The sequence below is a fragment of the Pongo abelii genome, chromosome 3 (genome assembly GCF_028885655.2).
Source record: "Pongo abelii isolate AG06213 chromosome 3, NHGRI_mPonAbe1-v2.0_pri, whole genome shotgun sequence".
NCBI classification, from domain to species: domain Eukaryota; kingdom Metazoa; phylum Chordata; class Mammalia; order Primates; family Hominidae; genus Pongo; species Pongo abelii.
This window is the reverse complement of record NC_071988.2, coordinates 36,976,320-36,996,322: the sequence shown is the minus strand read 5'-3', so window position 1 is coordinate 36,996,322 and position 20,003 is coordinate 36,976,320. Positions and strand designations below refer to the sequence as shown.

The following is a 20,003-nucleotide window of genomic DNA, read 5'->3' as shown; positions in this document are numbered from 1 at the left end:
CATCTCTGTCACTTCTGGTGAGTTTTCTCAGTCCCTTAATTTCTTACGATGTGATGAAATAGATTTTGGGGAAGGAAAACTAACCAGCCTCAAAGTAATTCAGTGTACATCTAATGCCTACATGTTATGGAAACAGTAGTTACACAAACTAAGTAGATCTGGTGGATCTTAGTTCCTGGATGGGGGGGAGGGATAGGGAAGGAGAAGACTTGGAGGAGGGAAAGAGAATTCTTTTGCATGAACCATATGGTAGTTGATCTGTTGCCACCACAAACTTGTGATTGAGAAGGTTGATCTTTTCCACACTGGTTCAGTGCTGCATCTTGATATATTAGTGAGTAAAGACTCTTGACTTTGAGTCAATGTGGTGTAATAAAAATGATATATTTGATCTTGTCCCTGATTCCTGGGACTCCTAAAAATAACCCTTGGGATTTCTTGAGTGATAGGAACATTTTTTGTTATTCATAATGAGCTCCTTTAGACTATACCTGAGTTTGTGCTAATGTGATCCTTGGACTCTTGGTGGGCCCCCAGGCAGCTTCGGGATGGGGGCTAGCTGCCGGAGGAACTAACCATGTGATTACAGGATTAGAACTTTTAGCTGCAATCCCTGATCTCTGGGAAGGGAAAGGGGCTGGAGATTGGGTTCACTCAGCAATAGCCAATGATTTTATCAGTCAAACCTGTGTAATAAAAACTTGGTTAAAACTGCAGTAAGGAGGTTAGGAGCTTCTGGGTTGGTGACATGGATGTGTTGGGAGGATGATGTGCCTGGAGGGGGCTTGGAAGTTCTGTTTTCGCGCCTGTTCCCCAACCATACCTTGCCCTATGAATCTCTACCATTTGGCTGTATCTGAGTTGTATGCTTCATAATAAAACCGTAATCATAAGTGTGGGGATTTTCTGAATTCTGTGAGTCATTGTTACCCAAAAGAGTCCCGATCTAGACCCCAGAAGAGGGTTCTTGGACCTTGTGCAAGGAAGACTTCCGGGCAAGTCCACAGAGTAAAGTGAAAACAAGGTTATTGGAAAGTAAAGGAATAAAGAATGGCTATTCCACAGGCAGAGCAGCCCCGAGGGCTGCTGGCTGGCTATTTTTATGGTTACTTCTTGATTATATGCCGAACAAGGGGTGGATTATTCATGAGTTTTCCAGAAAAAGGGTGAGCAATTCTCAAAACTGAGGCTTCCTACTTTTTTTAGACCATATAGGTAACTTCCCAACATTGCCATGACATCTGTAAACTGTCATGGTGCTGGTGGGAGTGTTTCTTAGCATGCCAATGTATTATAATTAGCATATAATGAGCAGTAAGGATAACCAGAGCAGTAAGGATAACCACTTTCATTGACATCTTGATTTTGGTGGGTTTTCACTGGCTTCTTTACCACAGCCTTTTATCAGCAAGGTCTTTGTGACTTGTATCTTGGGCTGATCTCCTGTGTCATCCTGTGACTTAGAATGCCTAACCTCCTGAAATGCAACTCAGTAGGTCTCAGCCTCATTTTACCCAGCCCCTATTCAAGATGGAGTCGCTCTGGTTCGAACGCCTCTGATAATTATAGCAAAATGCCAAACTTATTGAGGGGGGTCATGGAAAGCCCCCAATTTGTAGTCCCTAGGCAGAAGTGCAGTTAGCCTGGGGACCCCATTTGCAGCTGGCATCTGAAGTGGGGTCAGTCTTGTGGGACTGAGCATTTAACTTGTGGAGTCTGCACTAAATGCTGGGTGGTATCAGAATTTAATTGAATTGTGGGACACCCAGTTGGTGTTGGAGAACTGGGTTTTGGAAAAATGGAACAGACAAGTCTTTCCTATTGGGAAAAACCAACTCATTATATGAAAACATTGGGGCTGGAATAATCTCTCTGAAATTGCACAGTTTACTATTTAGAAGATAAAGGCTCAAAAGTGTTTTTAAAAGATTTAGTGGGGCTGCTGGGCACGGTGGCTCATGCCTATTATTCCAGCACTTTGGGAGGCCGAGGCGGGCAGATCATGAGGTCAGGAGATCGAGACCATCTTGGCCAACATGGTGAAACCCTGTCTCTACTAAAAAAATACAAAAAATTAGCTGGGCACGGTGGCACGTGCCTGTACTCCCAGCTACTTGAGAGGCTGAGGCAGGAGAATCACTTGAACCTGGGAGGCAGAGGTTGCAGTGAGCAGAGATCACGCCACTGTACTCCAGCCTGGGCCACAGAGTGAGACTCCGTCTCAAAAAAAAAAAAAAAGATTTAGTGGGAAAGAAAAAAATTTATCAGGCTGTTCCTTACTATTTATGTGTTTACATTGTGCTTTATAGTATAATAAAGTAGAAGTTATACTACTCTATGGTTTTCTTTGACTCTTGTTTCCTGTGGTTTTCACCAAAGATTTCATAGCACTGTCTCTGCCCCCAGCCAATGGAAACATCTAAAATGTCAACATGATGGATTGTAGGTTTAGTAGCCTCTTTACTAAGAGATTTCCAGTATCCTGGTTTACCGCTATCTACACTATTAATATTACGCTGACACTACAGTGACAATTTCATATGGTTCAACCTTATAGTAATGATGGCTCCTTATTGACTGTAACTTACAGTTAAAAAAAAAAAACCTATCGATTATGATCAGGACATTTTAGAGACTGCAAAAAGCAGAAAAAGAGAAAAAAATGCCCCAGAGTTCCAGCAAGAAAACATAAATGTTAACTATATTTGGGAGGTATTTTTTTAACAGATTTCTTTTTTTCTATGCACACCTCCTCCCTTTTTTCAAAAACATTTTGTGATTGTACTGTGAATAATTAAAATAAAAGAAAATGTGGGGAATGCTAAGACACAAAACACTAAAAAGAAAAAAAAATGATTTATACTCTTACCACTTTGATAACATTTTGATGTCTTTTTTTTCTTATAAAAACTGGGACCATTTAAGCTCTAAATACTGCTTTGTATGTGTTTTTATTTTTTTCACTTAACATTTTTCATTCACAATTGAGATCATTTTGGACAAAGTGGGTGATGACAAATCTGATCCCTTCATACAAAGTGTTTCTGTTGTTTTAAGAGTCAAAAGGAAGTTTAGGATTTCTGAGAAGTAACCAACTGTTTCATCAGTGTTATCTGCAGATCAGGGTAGCATTTTAATTTTGTATCTTATAAATGGCAGCAGAATTACTTTTTAACAATTAGCACTTGGTTAAAAAAAAGATAAATTAACTTGGAAAGAATGTAACTTTTAAATGTACCTTCTCTTCCTAATAACTGACTCACTAGGAAATGCCATTCCGTCATTGTAGATTTATTGTTGTGTTAGATGGATAATGATTATCCGTGGGTTTTCTACCTTCTCTAACTCTACTACGTGAACACTGTAGTATCTAGAATAGAGATGAGCTGTGGAGAATCCCATTCGATGGACTTTTACTGAATGTTGAAACTGTGAGCGCTCACATTTCAGCAGTAATGGAGTAATGGAGCAGAGTGTGGAGTTCTGGAGCCAGGCTGCCTGGATTAAAGTCACCTTTGATACTTGCTACCTGTATGACCTGGCATAGGTTACTTAACCTCTCTGTTCTGTAGTTTTACGTCTTTAAATGGGGCTGGAATAATAGAACCTACCCCATAGAGTTATTGTAAGGATTAAATGAGTTAATATCTGAAAAATGCTTGAAATAGTAACTGTACACATTATGCATCAATATGTGACTATTATTAATAGTATTTTTTCTATGTGTCTCACTGGTTGCTACTGGTTTTCAGAGTTCTTGTTTGGGTTTCATGCTAGTGACATTCATTTCTCCTCCTTAACATTGACTTCCCTATGTCTAGGGTTTTCCTGATTACTTCTGTTTAATCTTTCCTTCGTTTGCCTTTTCTGAAGTGACCTTTATTTTCTCTCCTACTCCTTCCTTTACTTTGCCCCTTCTCTAACAGCAGTAGCGGGGACTTCACACCAGCGGACTTCAGCCGGGACAGATCCTTGGAGCTCCGCATTTACTCACCTTCCTTTTCCAGTTCCTATGTTCTCAGAAGCCAGCCCACGTGCCTGTCTTGCAGGAACATTGCCCGACCTAACCTGTGACTAATTGGAAAACCCTCCGTTTAGGACTTTTGTAGTTCTCTGTTTAGTCATTATCTGCTTCCTGTTCCTGGAAGGAAGAGAAACACTGGCTTGCATGCGGGGATGTGGGTGCCTGACTGGCCTTGTGGTGCCACCTGAGCAGCGCTGTGTGGTCGCTGCTCACTCACCCCCAGGGCTTATCTTTTCTGCACCCCACATTTAACACTGCCCATTCCAGCCCAGCTCATGTGATTCCTTGTCCTTTTCTGGATGTTTGATTTTATATCCCCTGCTGAGCTGTGAGCTTGGTGAGGATAGCAACTGCTTTGCTCTTATTACCACAGATAATAATAATCACAGCAATAATGGCTAGCATTTATCGAGTACTTAACTTGGATAAACCCTAGTAATCTCATATAAGGCTTAGAAACTATTATTATTTTATGGATGAGGAAACTGAAGCACAGAGATGCCAATTGACCTTGCCTGGGGCCTCACAGCTAGGAAACAAATTGAACACAGTGCAGCCAAGAAAAAAGCCAGTTTCTGCTTTTGCTTCTGTGCTTCCTAGGGAGTAGTCTTGCTTCAGAGTTGGCCCTGCCTGCAACAGACCTCGGTTCAAATGTTGGCCCAGCCATTTCCCAGGTGAGTGACTTCAGCTTCAATACTTTGTTCTTGATCATCTCCATTTCTAAGATGGGTTTAATATTAACACCTATCTCAGAGTTGTAGAGATAAGAAATGATAATGTAAGTAAAAATTCCAGTAAAGGTTAGTTGCTGTTAGCAGTTGGTAGTAAAGTAGTTGAGCATCCTAGAGGCCCTGGATGTGGAAATCATAAACCCCGAACACTCCACAGGGGCATCAGTCACCATCTCTCTTTCTCCCTCTGCCTGGTCAGATGCTGGGCCAGTCTTCCTTTCTGACACCCTTGCTTCCCTCCAGCCAGCTCAGCACCACCCATTTTTTTCCCCATGTGATTAGTTTATGTCCTATTCTGCAGGGTAGAAATGACTTGGCTGGACTTCCAACCCTGACAGGTGCCAGCTGTGCCCAGAAACCAGGGATCTAGCTCCCCAAGGATTGGTTTCCTGCACCAGCTCTCTGTAAGCTCCAGGGAATTCACTGATTTCCTAAAGGAGCTCCCCTTTAACCCCATTTCTTCCCGTTGCTGCTGGAGACAGGCTGAGATGGCGTGTTTCCTCCTATTTGATGGTTTTCTTCTGGCCCTTGCTACTTAGCCTTCCTCCCATAGTTTAAATAATTTCTAATCTAGTTCTTGGTTGGCCTCTTGCAAGCAATATACATGAACAGTTCTGTTAGGACTCGCAGCCATGTGGAAATTGGGCAGTAGCCTTTGGTGAGGTTGTGTAAGCTCGGATTTAGCATCCCCTTATGGATCTGGCAGTTGGGGATGAATTGGAGTCCTGTGAAAATCCGGTTGAGAGCTAGTTCCCCAAGCTGGGTTTAGGAATGTGCTGCTATTTATAGCCTTTCTTTTGAATCTTTGCAAACTGGAACCTTCTGTTGATTTTGATGAACCCAGGAGCATGCTGGTATATTTACATCCTTCAGAAAGGACTTACCCAACAAGGGTGTGAAGCTGTGGGGTGTATCAGTTGTCAAGCTCTGAAAAGAATCTATTTATTTATGTTTGTAAAAATGGTTGGTATTTGGCAAATGGGGTGTAAGTACACTGGACATTCTGTTCTACCAAATAGGATCTTAACAAAACTGCTTATAAAGTTACAGTGAACTTGGGGACTTGATTGATTGCCCTCAGGAGCCCTTCTGCAATGAGAGAATTTGCTTTCACATACCCGCTGCGACAGATGTTTCAGGCACTCCTACTGCGTTGCAGGAACTGTGTTAGGGATTAGAGGTACAAACCTTCACTTCCCCACCTCCACTTAGGGAAAGAGGTGTTTGACTTCAGTCAGGGTTTTCCAGCGAGTTCTGTGTCCTGTTGGGATTCCTGCCTTTGACCATGGTATGTCTGAGTGGTGCGCTGTTGTAGTGAGATGGGTGGGGAAATGTCCTCCTAAGCTTTGGTTCATTTTTGGTTCATTTTGGTTCATTTTTGGTTCATTTCTCTGCCTCGACCCAGAGGCAGCTTGGCTCATTTCTCTGCCTCGACCCAGTGATATCATGTAGGCTACTGATTTATTTACAGAATGATTATATTACCTAACTTCTTGGGGTTAGGGATTTCAAATAAAAGAATGAATGTGAAAGTGCATTGAAAAGTGTGTTATTTGGGTGGAAACTTTTATATCTTGTACTGTGTGTCCCTATCTCATGTGTATGATTGAAAACTTTCTTTATTCCTCTCCTTTCTTTTTAAATATTTTTTCTGAAAGATTTTTAGATGCCATGTAATTAACATTGCTGGTACAAATTATGTTTGTGGCAACCATTGAATAATAGTTTTTGAGCAATAATGTGAACACATGCATCTGTGAATAAGGTGCTTTTCAATAGCTAGAGAAAGGTCTTTTACTTTTACCTTTATGATAGTTATGGAGGGAGATGAAGTAGTTATACAGGAGTGATTTTTTTTTTTTTTTTTTTTTTTTGAGATGGAGTCTCGCTCTATCACAGTGACGGGATCTCAGCTCACTGCAAGCCCCACCTCCCGGGTTCAAGCAATTCTCCTGCCCCAGCCTCCCAAGCAGCTGGGACTACAGGCACGTGCCACCACGCCCAGCTAATTTTTGTGTTTTTAGTAGAGATGGGGTTTCACCATGTTGGCCAGGATGGTCTTGATCTCTTGACCTTGTGATCCACCCGCCTCGGCCTCCCAAAGTGCTGGGATTACAGGCATGAGCCACTGCGCCCGGTCGATCTTTTGTTTTTTGCAGTTAAAATTAATATTGGGAAATTTTGTGCTATCAAGATTTTTAAAAAATGAAGCCACTACAAATTTCATTCACCTACAGCTGACTTCAGTCTTTTTTTTATGAAGATGATTTTTACACCAGAAGAAGATATGTACAAGTTCCAGTGTTAATCATATATCATAGGGTCATTGGAGTGAGGCAACTTCTTAGTGTTTAAGGGCCTTGGGTGGGTGAATGTTGACCTGTATGCAGCCCAGCTGTGTGGTTCATTGGTGATCGTTTAACAAAGCCATATAAAGGCATGTGTCACTAGATAAAACCCAAGGCCACCGCCACTTACAGACACTGTTAAGCAACATGGCTAAGAGTGTGGGCCCCGGGATTCCATTGTCTGGGTTGGATCCTGTCCTCCTACACACTGAGGCTTGTTATTGAACCCGTGTGCCTTATTTTGCTCATCTGCGAATGGGGGTAATGAGAGATGCTTCCTTACAGATGCTGCGAGGGTAGAATGAGATTGCCCAGGAAACACCCCGAGCACTGCCTGACACCACTAACACCCCGTGCGAATGCTGCGATTGACAATTACTTTAAAGTAGCAACTCATTCTTTATGACGTACCACCTTTCAGAAATAATCTGAAGCAAATATTAGATTTCTGAAGCCCTGTTGCTTTAAGGTCACTTCAAACAAATGGCTTCTTCAGAATTCCATTTCTTTCTTGAGTGGACATAATGTGTAATTTTAAAGGTTCACAAGGGCCATTAGTCAGAGTCTCTCTCCATTCCTGTTGTGCAGCCACCCAGCCCCTTCCCAGGAGACAGACGGTGCTATCAGTAAATAAAGACTTTGGAAAAGTCCCCAAATAGACAGCACCAAAAATAGCAAAAGGAGGAGGGGCAGCGAAAGAGGGAGGGAGGGGCTGGATAACAGGAAAAGAAGATGGGGAGAGAGTCAGCAGGGAGCCCTCCCAGTCCTTGAGCCCCACGGGTATTGCTTTTCCTCACACCCCTCTCTGAGGACCCCACTGATGTGTGCCGCCATCAGCAAGGGTCTGTGGGAATCTCCTCAGTCTTCTGTCTTAGAGGCACAGTTGGTGGCTTCCTGGCCTGTATCCCAAAGCAAATAACTGGCGAGCTGACCTTGCTCCAGTCTGGGGTGAGGCCAGGTCAGATGAGCCTTCTGTTGTATCCTGAATGCAAACCATTGTTTGAGATACTCTGGAAGAGTCCAGAAGTTGAGGTCCTTGGCCTCTCAAGACACCGGGATCCTAGAGTTAATTTCCTCTCAAGATGGAGCTTTGGGTGAGGTGGGAGGTGGGGGAAGATGGGGGGATGGGGGTGGCTGTAGCTGTCATCTGTGTTGGAGTTCTATGGCTTTAAGAAATAACTTCAAATGGTAAACCTGAGACAGTGTGGAGTAGGCTAGGGACTTTCTCTGACTCTGCAAAGTTATTTTTCTCTCTCCAGTTCAAATTGAAGCCAGGGATGGTAAATATTTAGATTTCATCTTTTTTTTTTTAAGATGTTTCTTTTTATTGACATCACTCAAGTTTCAGTCCTTTGTTCTGGTAGCAACCCAGGGTTCAGGAATGCTCTGAGTGCCCCAGCCTCCTGCCTGTCAAGAGTGTCCTGTTCCCTTTTTGTCCAGCCAAATTCAGTTATTCTGTTGAGGCTCAGCATAAAGTCCTTTTTCTTTCTGGATCATCTTTGTTACTTCCCTTCTCAATCTATGTGGTATTTAAGAAGGAAGCCCCAGCTTAAGGATAGGTTATGCCCCAAATACTACTTTTGAGTAATTAGATTGTAAGTTGAAATGCATTTTCCCATTAAAAATTATAATTATCATTAGTAATGGTAATTTTTCAAGGCACCTGTTAGCCAAATGCATCTGAAAATAAGGATTTATAGCTAGGCATTGCTGACTTCTGCACGTTTTATTGGGGAAGTTGTCTGAGCTTCCATCTGTTCCCAGAGTGGTCTTTGCAACCCAGAATCAGACTCCAGGGCTCGACTCATGGTAGCATTTCAGGAATTTTAAGAAAATAAAGGTAATTGAGGGACTGTATGCAACTGGGGTTGGGTGGGGTTTTGTTTCATGGGTGGGTGGACTTTGGCAGGTGGGTGCCATCTGGGTGTCCCCTCCCTGCCCAGTCACAGCTGCCTTTTCAGGGAAAGGTGGGGTTGTAGCAGCTGTTGGTCTAGGAATTGACTGGAAGCTGGTAGCTGCCTCAAGTTTCACTACAGAGTTCAGCACTTATTTATGTACTGACTTACAGTGTTCTCCAATTCTGTTTAAGCCCATTTGTTCTCTCTACAACATATTCTTGAGCTTGGTCAAATGCTGTGTCTTTATGATTGCCACTGTGGGTAGATGGTCTTAGAGACTGTGACTTTAGTTATCTCTGTAACCAAATAGGAATAATTTGGGGATGATTTTATTTTGTAGAATTCGCTTTGGTTTCTCTTCTTTTATTATTGTGGGCAATTGATTTAAACTGTATTTAAAGAATTAACTTGGCTAGGTGCAGTGGCTCACACCTATAATCCTAGCACTTTGAAAAGCCAAGGTGGGTGGATTGCCTGAGCTCAGGAATTCGAGACCAGCCTGGGCAACACGGTGAAACTCCGTCTCTACTAAAATACAAAAAATTAGCCAGGTGTGGCAGCGTGCACCTGTAATCCCAGATACTCTGGAGGCTGAGGCAGGAGAATTGCTTCAACCTGGGAGGCAGAGTTGTGGCAGTGTGCACCTGTAATCCCAGATACTCTGGAGGCTGAGGCAGGAGAATTGCTTCAACCTGGGAGGCAGAGTTGCAGTGAGCTGAGATTGTGCTACTGCACTCCGGCTTGGGTGACAGAGTGACTCTGTCTCAAAAAACAAACAAACAAACAGAATTAACTTAAAAGAGATTGTTTTGCACTAGTAGTAAGCTGTTAGCTACTGACTACATAATAGGTCCTAGCTCTACCAAAGTAGGACTGAGAGGCTACTAGGTGGACTAGTACACCTAGTAGGTGTAACTAGGTGGACTAGTTACAGATTCTGTCCTGAAACAAGATTTTTGTCCCAGGTTCTTACAAGTTTTTGTTTGTTTGTTTGTTTGTGTGGTTTTTTTTTTTTTTTTTTGGAGACGGAGTCTCACTCTGTCACCCAGGCTGGAGTGCAGTGGCACAATCTCGGCTCACTGCAAGCTCCGCCTTCCGGGTTCATGCCATTCTCCCGCCTCAGCCTCCTAAGTAGCTGGGACTACAGGAGCCCACCACCACGCTTGGCTAATTTTTTATATTTTTAGTAGAGACGGGGTTTCACCATGTTAGCCAGGATGGTCTCGATCTCCTGACCTTGTGATCTGCCTGTCTCGGCCTCCCAAAGTGCTGGGATTACAGGCGTGAGCCACCGTGCCTGGCCTCTTACCAGTTTTTAACCATGTGACCTTGAGCAAGTGCAGTACCCTCACCAATCTCCTTACTCCTAGTGTTGTGACAGTCGGAAACCCTTGGGACTGGTAGTCTAAACTCTAAATGATGTGATTTCTCCCGAGCTTTGTGCTGACCAAAGTCAAGATCAAGAATGGCTCTGATAGCAATTCTTCCTCTCCTTACTAGGAGAGGAAGAATTAGGCCTGAGGGGTCTAATCAAATACATTAATGTTTATGCAGCAAACTAAATGGAATGGAGATTGTAAATAGCCACACATCAGGTCAGTGCAGGGTTTGCTACCAGATGAATTTGTCAGATTTGATGTTGCTGTCAAAGGAGTTATGAAACAATTGGATTTGAGAGCTGTTGGGATTTGGCCTTGTGGACATGGAAGATGGGCTTGTGTCTTCATCTCCAGCGGTGTCAGCCCAGAGTGAATTGTGGATGAGGCTGCAGAAGGTTGGGGAATAGTGGAATTTTGAGAATCATGAAGAACATCAGCTCCTGCTTGTAATTTTTTAGATGAGGAAACTGAGGCCCAGGGAGGTGAAGTGACTTGTTCAGTATCACACAGGTAGCTGGTGGCAATGGTGGATGAAGAAAAACCCCTTTAGAGAAATGAACATTTAGACATTTAGCCATCTTGGTAATCTAGACCAAAAAATAGACCCTTCTCAGATACTGTGATTTGAATGTTAGCTTAAAAATAAATAAATAAATAAATGAATAAAAATGGGTGTGTGTGTGTGTGTGCTTAAAAGCTATTTTCCAGCTAACCTTGATGTGGGTTATCCACTTATCAGCCAAGTTCCTTTCCCATCAAGAGTTTGTTGGTTCAGTTTGCCAGGAAACCCTAGCTTCTGAGAATGCGCATCCTTTCCTGGTAAGGAGAGGAAGAATTGCTATCAGAGCCATTCTTGATCTTGATCTTGGTCGGCACAAAGCTGCTTGGGAGAGGTTAGGACGGCTGCCTTGTCTGGAGTCTGTGGTTGGATTTGAGAGCTGTTTGGATTTGGCCTTGTGGACATGGAGGATGGGCTTGTGTCTTCATCTCCAGCAGTGTCAGCCCAGAGTGAATTGTGGATGAGGCTGCGGAAGGTTGGGGAATAGTGGAATTCTGAGAACCATGAAGGACATCAGCTCCTGCTTGTAATTTTTCGGATGAGGAAACTGAGGCCCAGGGAGGTGAAGTGACTTGTTCAGTATCACACAGGTAGCTGGTGGCAAAGGTGGATGAAGAAAAACCCCTTTTGAGAAATGAGCATTTAGACATTTAGCCATCTTTGTAATCTAGACCAAAAAATGTTAGCAACCCTCAAGCCATGCCCACTGGGTGTGAGGAATGCCATTTCCCCGCCATTCTGTCTCAGCTCCTCTAACCGTTGGGGTCAGTTGGAAATACAAGTATTACTTGGAAACAAGCTAGAAAATTGCTTTTGACTTTTTAGTTTGACTTCCAGCCATGCTTCATGCCTCCTCCTCAGTTAGTTCCCTGCTGTCTTTGATCTTTTTCATCTCACGTTTTCTTTTGTAATCTCAGCAGGATCTTGGCAAAACACACATACCTAGTGGGTCCTCAGAATACAGCAAATTTACCAAAGCTCACTGGGCCCAGGAAAAACCCAAAGAATTTTGACAAACACTGGCCTTTGTGTTGGACATTTTTTATTTGTGGTGCTGTGGAAGAGAATCACACTTATCAGCTAGAGCCAAGCTCTGCCTGTTTCAGTGGCTCTTGCTGTGTGCAAAAGACTCTCAAAATGAAGTGATAGGCTTGTTTTTAAACAGCCAGCAAGGCTGTAGGGATCCGAGGTTATGATCTGCGTAAGGTGAGCTGTGATTTGGGAATTGGGAGGGAGATTGATTGGTGATAAGGGCAAATAGTAGAGGTTTTTGTTGTTCATCTGGTTCATCTGCTTTGGAGTCTGGTGGGAGCATTTTCAAAACATATCCTGCTTCCTGCTGTGCTAATTGGAATCCATGGTTTTGAAGTTTGAGGAGCCTTTATTCTAAACTAAGTTGTGAAATAGGAGAGAACAGGCCATCATTTAGCATTTTAACAGAAAAATGGCTAAATGATGAAATACTGTTGAAAGAAAAATAATGAAAATGTACTTTAGGCATTGGTAGATGGACAGCACTCTCTCACAAGTCGTGTTTTACATATGCAGACACTGAGAGTAAGATAAAGTGTGTTTGAGCACGCAGGATCCACACTGCCTGGTTTGAATCCAGGCACTGCCACTTGGTAGCCACGTGACCTTGACGTTGGGAATAGTGCCTGACCTTTCTGTGCTTCTGTTTCCCTATCTGTAATGTGAGGATAACACTGGTAACCATTTTATAGGTTTACTGTGAAGATTCAATGCTTAGCTTAGTGTTGGCTCATACGTGCTCCATAGTTGTGGTGGTGGCTGTTGTTAGTATTGATAGTGCTGTAATAAACTCGTGTGGATCAGACATCATCGATTCTGGAGCCATCTCACCCTAAACTGTTCTCTTTCGTACTCTAGCTCTGTTTACTTTCCATTCTGATCCTGATTTGTTATTCTGCTTGGTTTCCAGCCTGCATGGCACGCCTTGAGTGGTCTCATACAGTTAGAGATTTGGGGTGCACATCTCAGCTGTGTCCTGAGTGCCATTGTGCATTATTTTCACTGACACCTCCCTTCAGTCTCTCTGCTGAGCCTCCTGTCTGCTGAAGTCCCCTCTTCTGTCCTCACCCTCCTAGTTACCAACAGATGTCATTGCTTCCTCCCTGGCTGTTCCTTAGGCTGGCTTTGAACTCCTGGGCTCAAGTAATCCTCCTACCCAAGCCTCTCCAGTAGTTGGGACTTCAGGTGCATTTTACACTGGTTTGCCATTGCTTTTTATGTGTTTTTTTTTTTTTCTTTTTTTGTGAGACAGAGTCTCGCTCTGTCCCCCAGGCTGACCCACCCTCCCAGCACAGTGGCACAATCATGGCCCACTGCAGCCTCCACCTCCTGGCCTCATTTGATCATCCCATCTTGGCCACCCAAGTAGCTGGGACTACAGATGTGCACAAGCACTCCTAGCTATCTTATTTTTGGGGGATTTTTTTGTAGAGATGAGGTTTCACAAAATGTGTAATCTCTTCTTGCCCTCCAAAAATGCTGGGATTTCAGGCGTAAGCCACCACACCAGGCCTTGCTTTTTATGTTAAAAGACAACAGAGGCACCTGTTCCCGCAACTTTCTTCCACCCACTATAAAGGAAGGCCTCAGGAAAAAGTGTATCCTTTTCTATTCAGATATTTAATTCCTCTCCTTCATATGGAAATCATCTCAAGGCCATTGCTTCATACTCCCTCTCTGTCTCTCCCTTTTGCTCCTTCCCTTCTACATATAAATACTTTGGTTTCATCCACTTAAAAAATAAACCCCAAACAAAAATTTCTTCCCTTCACCCTGAGGGTGAACTACCCTACCCTCCTTGCTTGCTCAGAAGGAGCTTCTGGAAGGAGCACAATGAGCTCAGTGTCTCTGTTCCTGAACCCAGGGAATCCAGCTTGCATCTTGCCGTCCATTTCACTGGAAAACTGCTCCAGCAAGGCCACCAAAGAGCTTCTGTGGATTGTTTTTCTTTCTATTTTATTTTTGCCTGTTTATTTCCTTTTTTGTTTTACTTTATCTTTAGAATTTTTAAAGAACGTTTACTTCAGGAAACTACAGAGAAACAGGGAGCAAAATCCAACAAGGGAGAAGTTAAAAAATTCCAAGCTGCTCCTAAATTAGAAACTGAAGGTTTCCCATGTGTTCTTAGGAATTTCTATGTGGCCTGATTTATCTGAGTTCTTCTCAAGCCTCTTTCTAAAGATTTCTCTTGGGTTGTGTCTTCATTTGTTTTCTGTTGCTATAACAGAATACCCAAGACTAGGTAATTTGTAAAGAATAGAGGTTTATTTTGCTCACAGTTCTGGAGGATGGGAAGTCCAAGATTGGATAGCCATATCTGGTAAGGGCCTCTTGCTGCTTCATGACATCAGCGACAAAATGGAAGAAATAACGTGGTGAGAGAGGAAGCAAGAAAGTGCCGAGGAAGCTGAACTCACTTTTATAAAAATCCACACTCCCAATAACTAATCCCCTCCCATGAGAACTAACTCCCTTCTGTGAGAATGACGTTAACTCCTTTATGAGCGTGGAGTCCCCAAGACCCAAGCGCTTCTTAAAGGTCCCACTACAGCTCAACACTGTTACATTGGGGACCAAATTTCAATGTGTGTTTTGGAGGGGACAGATCATATTCAAACTATAGCAGGTTGTTGTTTCTTTCTTTCTCTCTCTTTTTGAAAATTATGGTAAAAACACTTAACATGAGGTCTACTCTCTGAACAAATTTTTAAGTGCACAATACAGTATTGTCAGATCTCTAGAACTTATTAATCTCATGTAACTGAAAATTTATATTTTATGCCTGTTGATCATCAACTATCCCTATTCCCCTGCCTGCCCAGCTCCTGGCAAACACCATTCTACTCTCTGGTTTCTATGAGTTTGACTATTTTAGATACCATATATAAACAGAATTGTATAGTATTTGTCCTTGGTGTCTGGCTTATTTCATTTAGCATAATGTCCTCAGGGTTTACCCATGTTGTCACATTTGGCAGGATTTTCTTCTTTATAAAGCTGAATAATATTCCATTTTCATATGCCACAATTTCTTTATCCCTTTGTCTATCGATGGGAATTTTGGTGGCTTCCACATCTTGGCTGTTGTAACTAATGCTGCAGACAACATGGGAGTGCAGGTATCTCCTCAAGATCCTGATTTCAATTCTTTTTTTGGATATGTACCCAGAAGTGGGATTTCTAGATCACATGGTAGTTCTATTTTTAACCTTTTGAGAAGGCTTAATACTATCCAGCATAGCAGTGGCACAATTTTGCATTTCCTTCACATTTTAGTTGTGCTCTCTTACAGCATCTGACCCAGCTGACCGCTTACCTCTTCTGGAAACTCATTCCTTTCTGTCCTAGACTGGAGCTCTGGCTGTTCTTCCTCAGCTTCTGAGTGGAGCAGATCCAGTTAGTTGCTCAATGCCTATTTCCATCTGGATGTCACCTGCTTACCTCTATCTCTGCATGTTCAAAACTGAACTGTGATGTTGTCCTCAAGATGCCAAGTGAATTCGTTTGCTAGAGCTGCCTCACAAAGTACCACAGACAGGGTGGCTTCAGCAACAGAGAAGTCCAAGAAGAATGTGTCAGCAAAGTTGCCTCCTTCTGAGGGCTATGAGAGAATCTGTGTCATGCCTCTCTCCTGGGTTCTGGTGATTTGCTGGCAATCTTTGGTGTCCCTTAGCTTGTAGAAGAAGCATCATCCAGATCTCTGCCTTTTTCTTCACATGGCGTTTTCCATGTGTCTTTCTCCACATTTCCCCTTTTCAGAAGGACACCAATCATATGGGACTAGGGTCCACCCTGATGACTTCATTTTAACTAGATGACCTATGTAAAGATCCTATCTCCAAATACGTTCTGAGATATTGGGGGTTAGGAGCTCAACATATGAATTTAGGAGGGGGTGACAAAATTCAAACCATAACACCAAGCAAACTTGCTTTATATATATATATATATATTTCCCATCACAATGAATGGGACCAATGTCCACTACGTTGCTCAAGCAGAAACTTGGACGTCATTTTTATTATATCACTTGTCCTTATATTAATTTGGGTTCAAGAAGTCACAGAACCGGGAGGTGAAATTTTGAAATAAGAATCCTAGCATCCATCAGACCTCACAAAGGGATCTGTGACTCTCAAATGACTGACAGCCTCTGCTCTACATACTTTTTAAAGTGTCTACCATCTTGGTACAAAAGTACCACATACTAATTTTAGAAAGTTATAGAAAAGTATAAAGATAAAATTAAATTTATTTCATTATTTTAGCACCGAGAATCACTTAGCATTTTGGTTTTGGCTTTATACCTTCATGCGTTTTTATTTTTTAAAAAAACTAGTTGGATCATATTGCATGTAAGGTTTTGAATCCAGCTTTTGAAATTCAATATTGGATCATAGTGTTTTCCCATATCTTCACAAAAAATTTCATAGATCTTTAAATAGTGCATATTATTTCATCAAATGAAACCATGATTTAGATATGTTCTTATTATCTCATTGCAAATATGCAGGTGTTGCTATTTTTTGACTTTTATAAATAATGCAACAACCTGTGCTATTTGGACTAAATAATTTGTTCGTGATTCAGACGTGATTCAGCTAGGGGTGAAGGAGAAGAAGGGGTACAGTGTTTCTCAGCGAATTATTAGTGTAAATTGAAGGAAAGCTAAACCTACTGAAGTTTATAAATGTTTTAGACATTATGTATGAATAGTTACTTTGTTATTTAAAAGCTATTTTTCATTGAATTGTTAAGGTAGATCACAATATATTCTCCACTCTGCATCTTTCTTGTTAGCTATTCCTTATAATGCACAACAGGGCTGTCCAAAAAAACTTTCTGGGATGGTGGAAATGTTCTTTATCTGGCCTGTCCAGTATGGTAGTAGCAGTTAGCCACACATGGCCACTGGGCACTTGAGATGTGGCTAATGCAACTGAGGAACTGAAGTTTTAACTTTATTTAAATTCATTTGGCTTAAATTTGAATTTAAATAGCTACATGTGGCTAGTGGCTATCTTACTGAATAATGCAGGTCTTTTATGATTATGACTAAAATACAGTGCCCACCTTTTTGTAGACACTCTTCTGAATGCTTTACATATTAATATTGTTTAATCTTCACAGTGACACCATGCAGCCGGCTTCCAGTTACTATTGCTGTATAACAAATAACCCCAAAGCTTAGCGGCTGAAAACAACAATCATTTCTTTTGTTTAAGGTTTTGTATTACAATTTGGGCAGGGTTCATCAGAGACAGCTCTGATGCCCCATGGAGCATCAGTTGGGACTATAGGATCTACTTTTATTGTGGCTATTACTGGCTGATAAGTTGATGCTTGCTATTTTCTCTCCACAGGGAAGCTTAGGCTTCCTCACAGCATGGTGGCTGGGTTCCAAGAGCAAGTGCCCCAAGAAACTGGAAGTGGAAGTTGTCAGTTTCTTATTGCCTGAGGCTGGAAAGTGATAATGCATTACTCTCAACACATGCTGTTGGTCAGGGAGAGGAGAGTGTAAATGTAAGGGGAGGAGATACAGACCTCACCTCTCAGTAGAAGCAGTATCAAATAATTTTGAAGCTGGAAACCAAAAAGTATCTGAGACAGATCTCAATCAATTTAGAAGTTTATTTTGCAAAGGTTAAGGACATGCCCAGAGAAAAGGATCTCAAATCCACAGGAACAATCCGTGGTTCATGCCATTTTCCTAAGAAGATTTTGAGGGTTTCAATACTTAAAGGGGAAAGAGGGAACATTACTGAATCTACCTGGTGCAAGGGAAAAGGAGTGGGCAGGGTAATAGTCAATTATGTCAGTCAGTCAGCACTTTACCTAAGATAAGGTAAGCATGGTGTAGCTACCTGTGCAGATACTTAACCTTTTATCGGTAGCTATCTGCCTAAGAACAAAAGGAAACGCAGTTTCTTGAATGACTCAGCTTTCAGTTTAATTTTTTCCTTTTGGCATAGTAAATTGGGGTCCGAGATTAGATTTTTATTTCACAGGGCCATCTTGTAAAATTATCACAGATTAGTCACATTCATTTTGATCCTTTTTACAGAGAGGAAACAGAGTACAGAACAGTTAAAATTACTCGCCTAAGGTGACATGTCTAGTATGTGGCCAAATAACATGTCTGTTATTTCTGCCAGGTCTGAGCTTTTAATCTGAGTACTATATTGCATCTCCTTATAATTTATATGCTTCACTAATGTAGATTCATATCTTCAGTTTTTCGATGGCACGATAATTATGAAATTAAGTGAATGACACATGTTTGTAAGTCGCAGAGCTCTGTAGATATATAGTGTTTGTTAGGGGTTGCCACATGTCAAATTCACGATGAAGACACCGTCTCAATCACCTGATTCAAAGGGAGGTGTTTGGCTCCAATTCTGAGCCCCTCTGCTTTCATCCCTGTTTCCCATTGTCCGCCCCCAGAAAGAATTTATTGTCACCCCCAGATTGAAACAGACAGTGATTCTGAGTAAAGCTCCTTGATCTCAGCATGCTGCCTACTTCACCTATTCTTGTTGCATGGAATATGTGTTATATAAAGGGATTAATAAAGAAAACTTATTGTTTTAGGACCATAGAAGGTATTAAATAAATGTTTCTGGTTTTTACTGAAAATAAGGCATGAGGTTAAACCCTAACTTAGATGGTATATTGCATATATTTAGGGATGTATTTATTATGTTGATTCTTCAGGGAGAAATCAGAAAACACAGGCTATTTCAAATTCTGGAGGTTGTCTGATAAAGTAATGAATGCAACCTCTTAAAAACCTAAGAAACCAATTATTTCCTTTCATGTTCAAAGACAATGGATATTTCCATGCGAAAGAGAGGTAGCCTTTGTTCTATGGCCTCTGGTTTGCAAATAAAGCTTCTGTTTGATATTGTTTGTTTGCTGCTGTGATGAACTGTGCTCATTTCATACCAGGTATATTGTCCCCATTATAATCATTATGATGCAGGAGTTTTCTTCTCGGTCACTTTGTAAACTGGGGACCTCCCGGCTGGCGACGCCCTGCCCCAGCCTCGACGCCCTGCTTGGCCATGCTGGCGTGCTTCAGCTCGCCTGTGGTATAGCTTGTACCCACTTTCAGCAGTTCCCAAGCTCTTGTAGTGCACCCAAGAAGAATGAGGATACACGACACATTGAAGGGTGAGGAGGGTGGAGAAGAACTTTATTGAGCTATGAAAATGGCTTTCAGCAGAGAGGCAATGTGGGGTTTGGGGGAATGGTTCCCCTACTTGAAGTTCCTCCTGTGTGGCTGGGTCTGGGGCCTTTTATGGACTCAGAATGGGGAGTGCGTGCTGATTGGTTTGTGAGGAAAGCGCACCAAACAGGAAGACAAGTTCTCCATCTGGTCTGAGGATTTAACTTGTAGCTTGGCTTTTAGGCTTTAAACTTCTTCAGCATGGAGGTGGGGTTTCACCAGGGAACCAACCCTGTCTGCCTGGGCATTTGACTGCCTCCTGCCGCTCTCAATTACAATACGGATTCTTTTCTCACCAAAATTCTCTTGAGAAAGCTTATATTTAAATGTCTCTAGCTTTCCAATTTCTGGGTTTCTTGAGCGGTGTGTGTGAACCTCCCTTGATGTAGAAAACCTCGTTTTATCCCTTCAGAGTCAGGATATTCCAAATACTGAAGCTTTGTTTCAGTCAAACCCCACAGTTTTCTTTGGTCCTCATCTACCTGACTCCCGTCTTCATTTTGTACTTCTGTCCTCATTTTTCCATGGCATGGTGCTGTGCTGATTCTTTTGCTACACAGTATGTTCTTCCTGAACTCCTGGCCTCAAGTGATCCGCCTGCCTTGGCCTCCCAAAGTGTTGGGATTATAGGTGTGAGCCACTGTGCCTGGCCTAAATATTAATAGTGGTAGCTAACACATTTATAGTGCTTACTGTGTGACAGGAACATATATAAGGCTAACTTTTTAATACTTTTTAATTTAATTTAATTTTTTTTTTTTTTTGAGACAGTCTTGCTCTGTCACCCAGGCTGAAGTGCAGTGG

At 42.1% G+C, this 20,003-nt stretch overlaps 1 protein-coding gene across 1 annotated transcript in view; it reads left to right on the top strand.

Annotated features, from left to right (window-relative positions):
- RELL1 (RELT like 1) overlaps positions 1-20,003 on the top strand; it is a 73,769-nt gene that overhangs the window by 13,673 nt on the left and 40,093 nt on the right. The window lies entirely within an intron of this gene.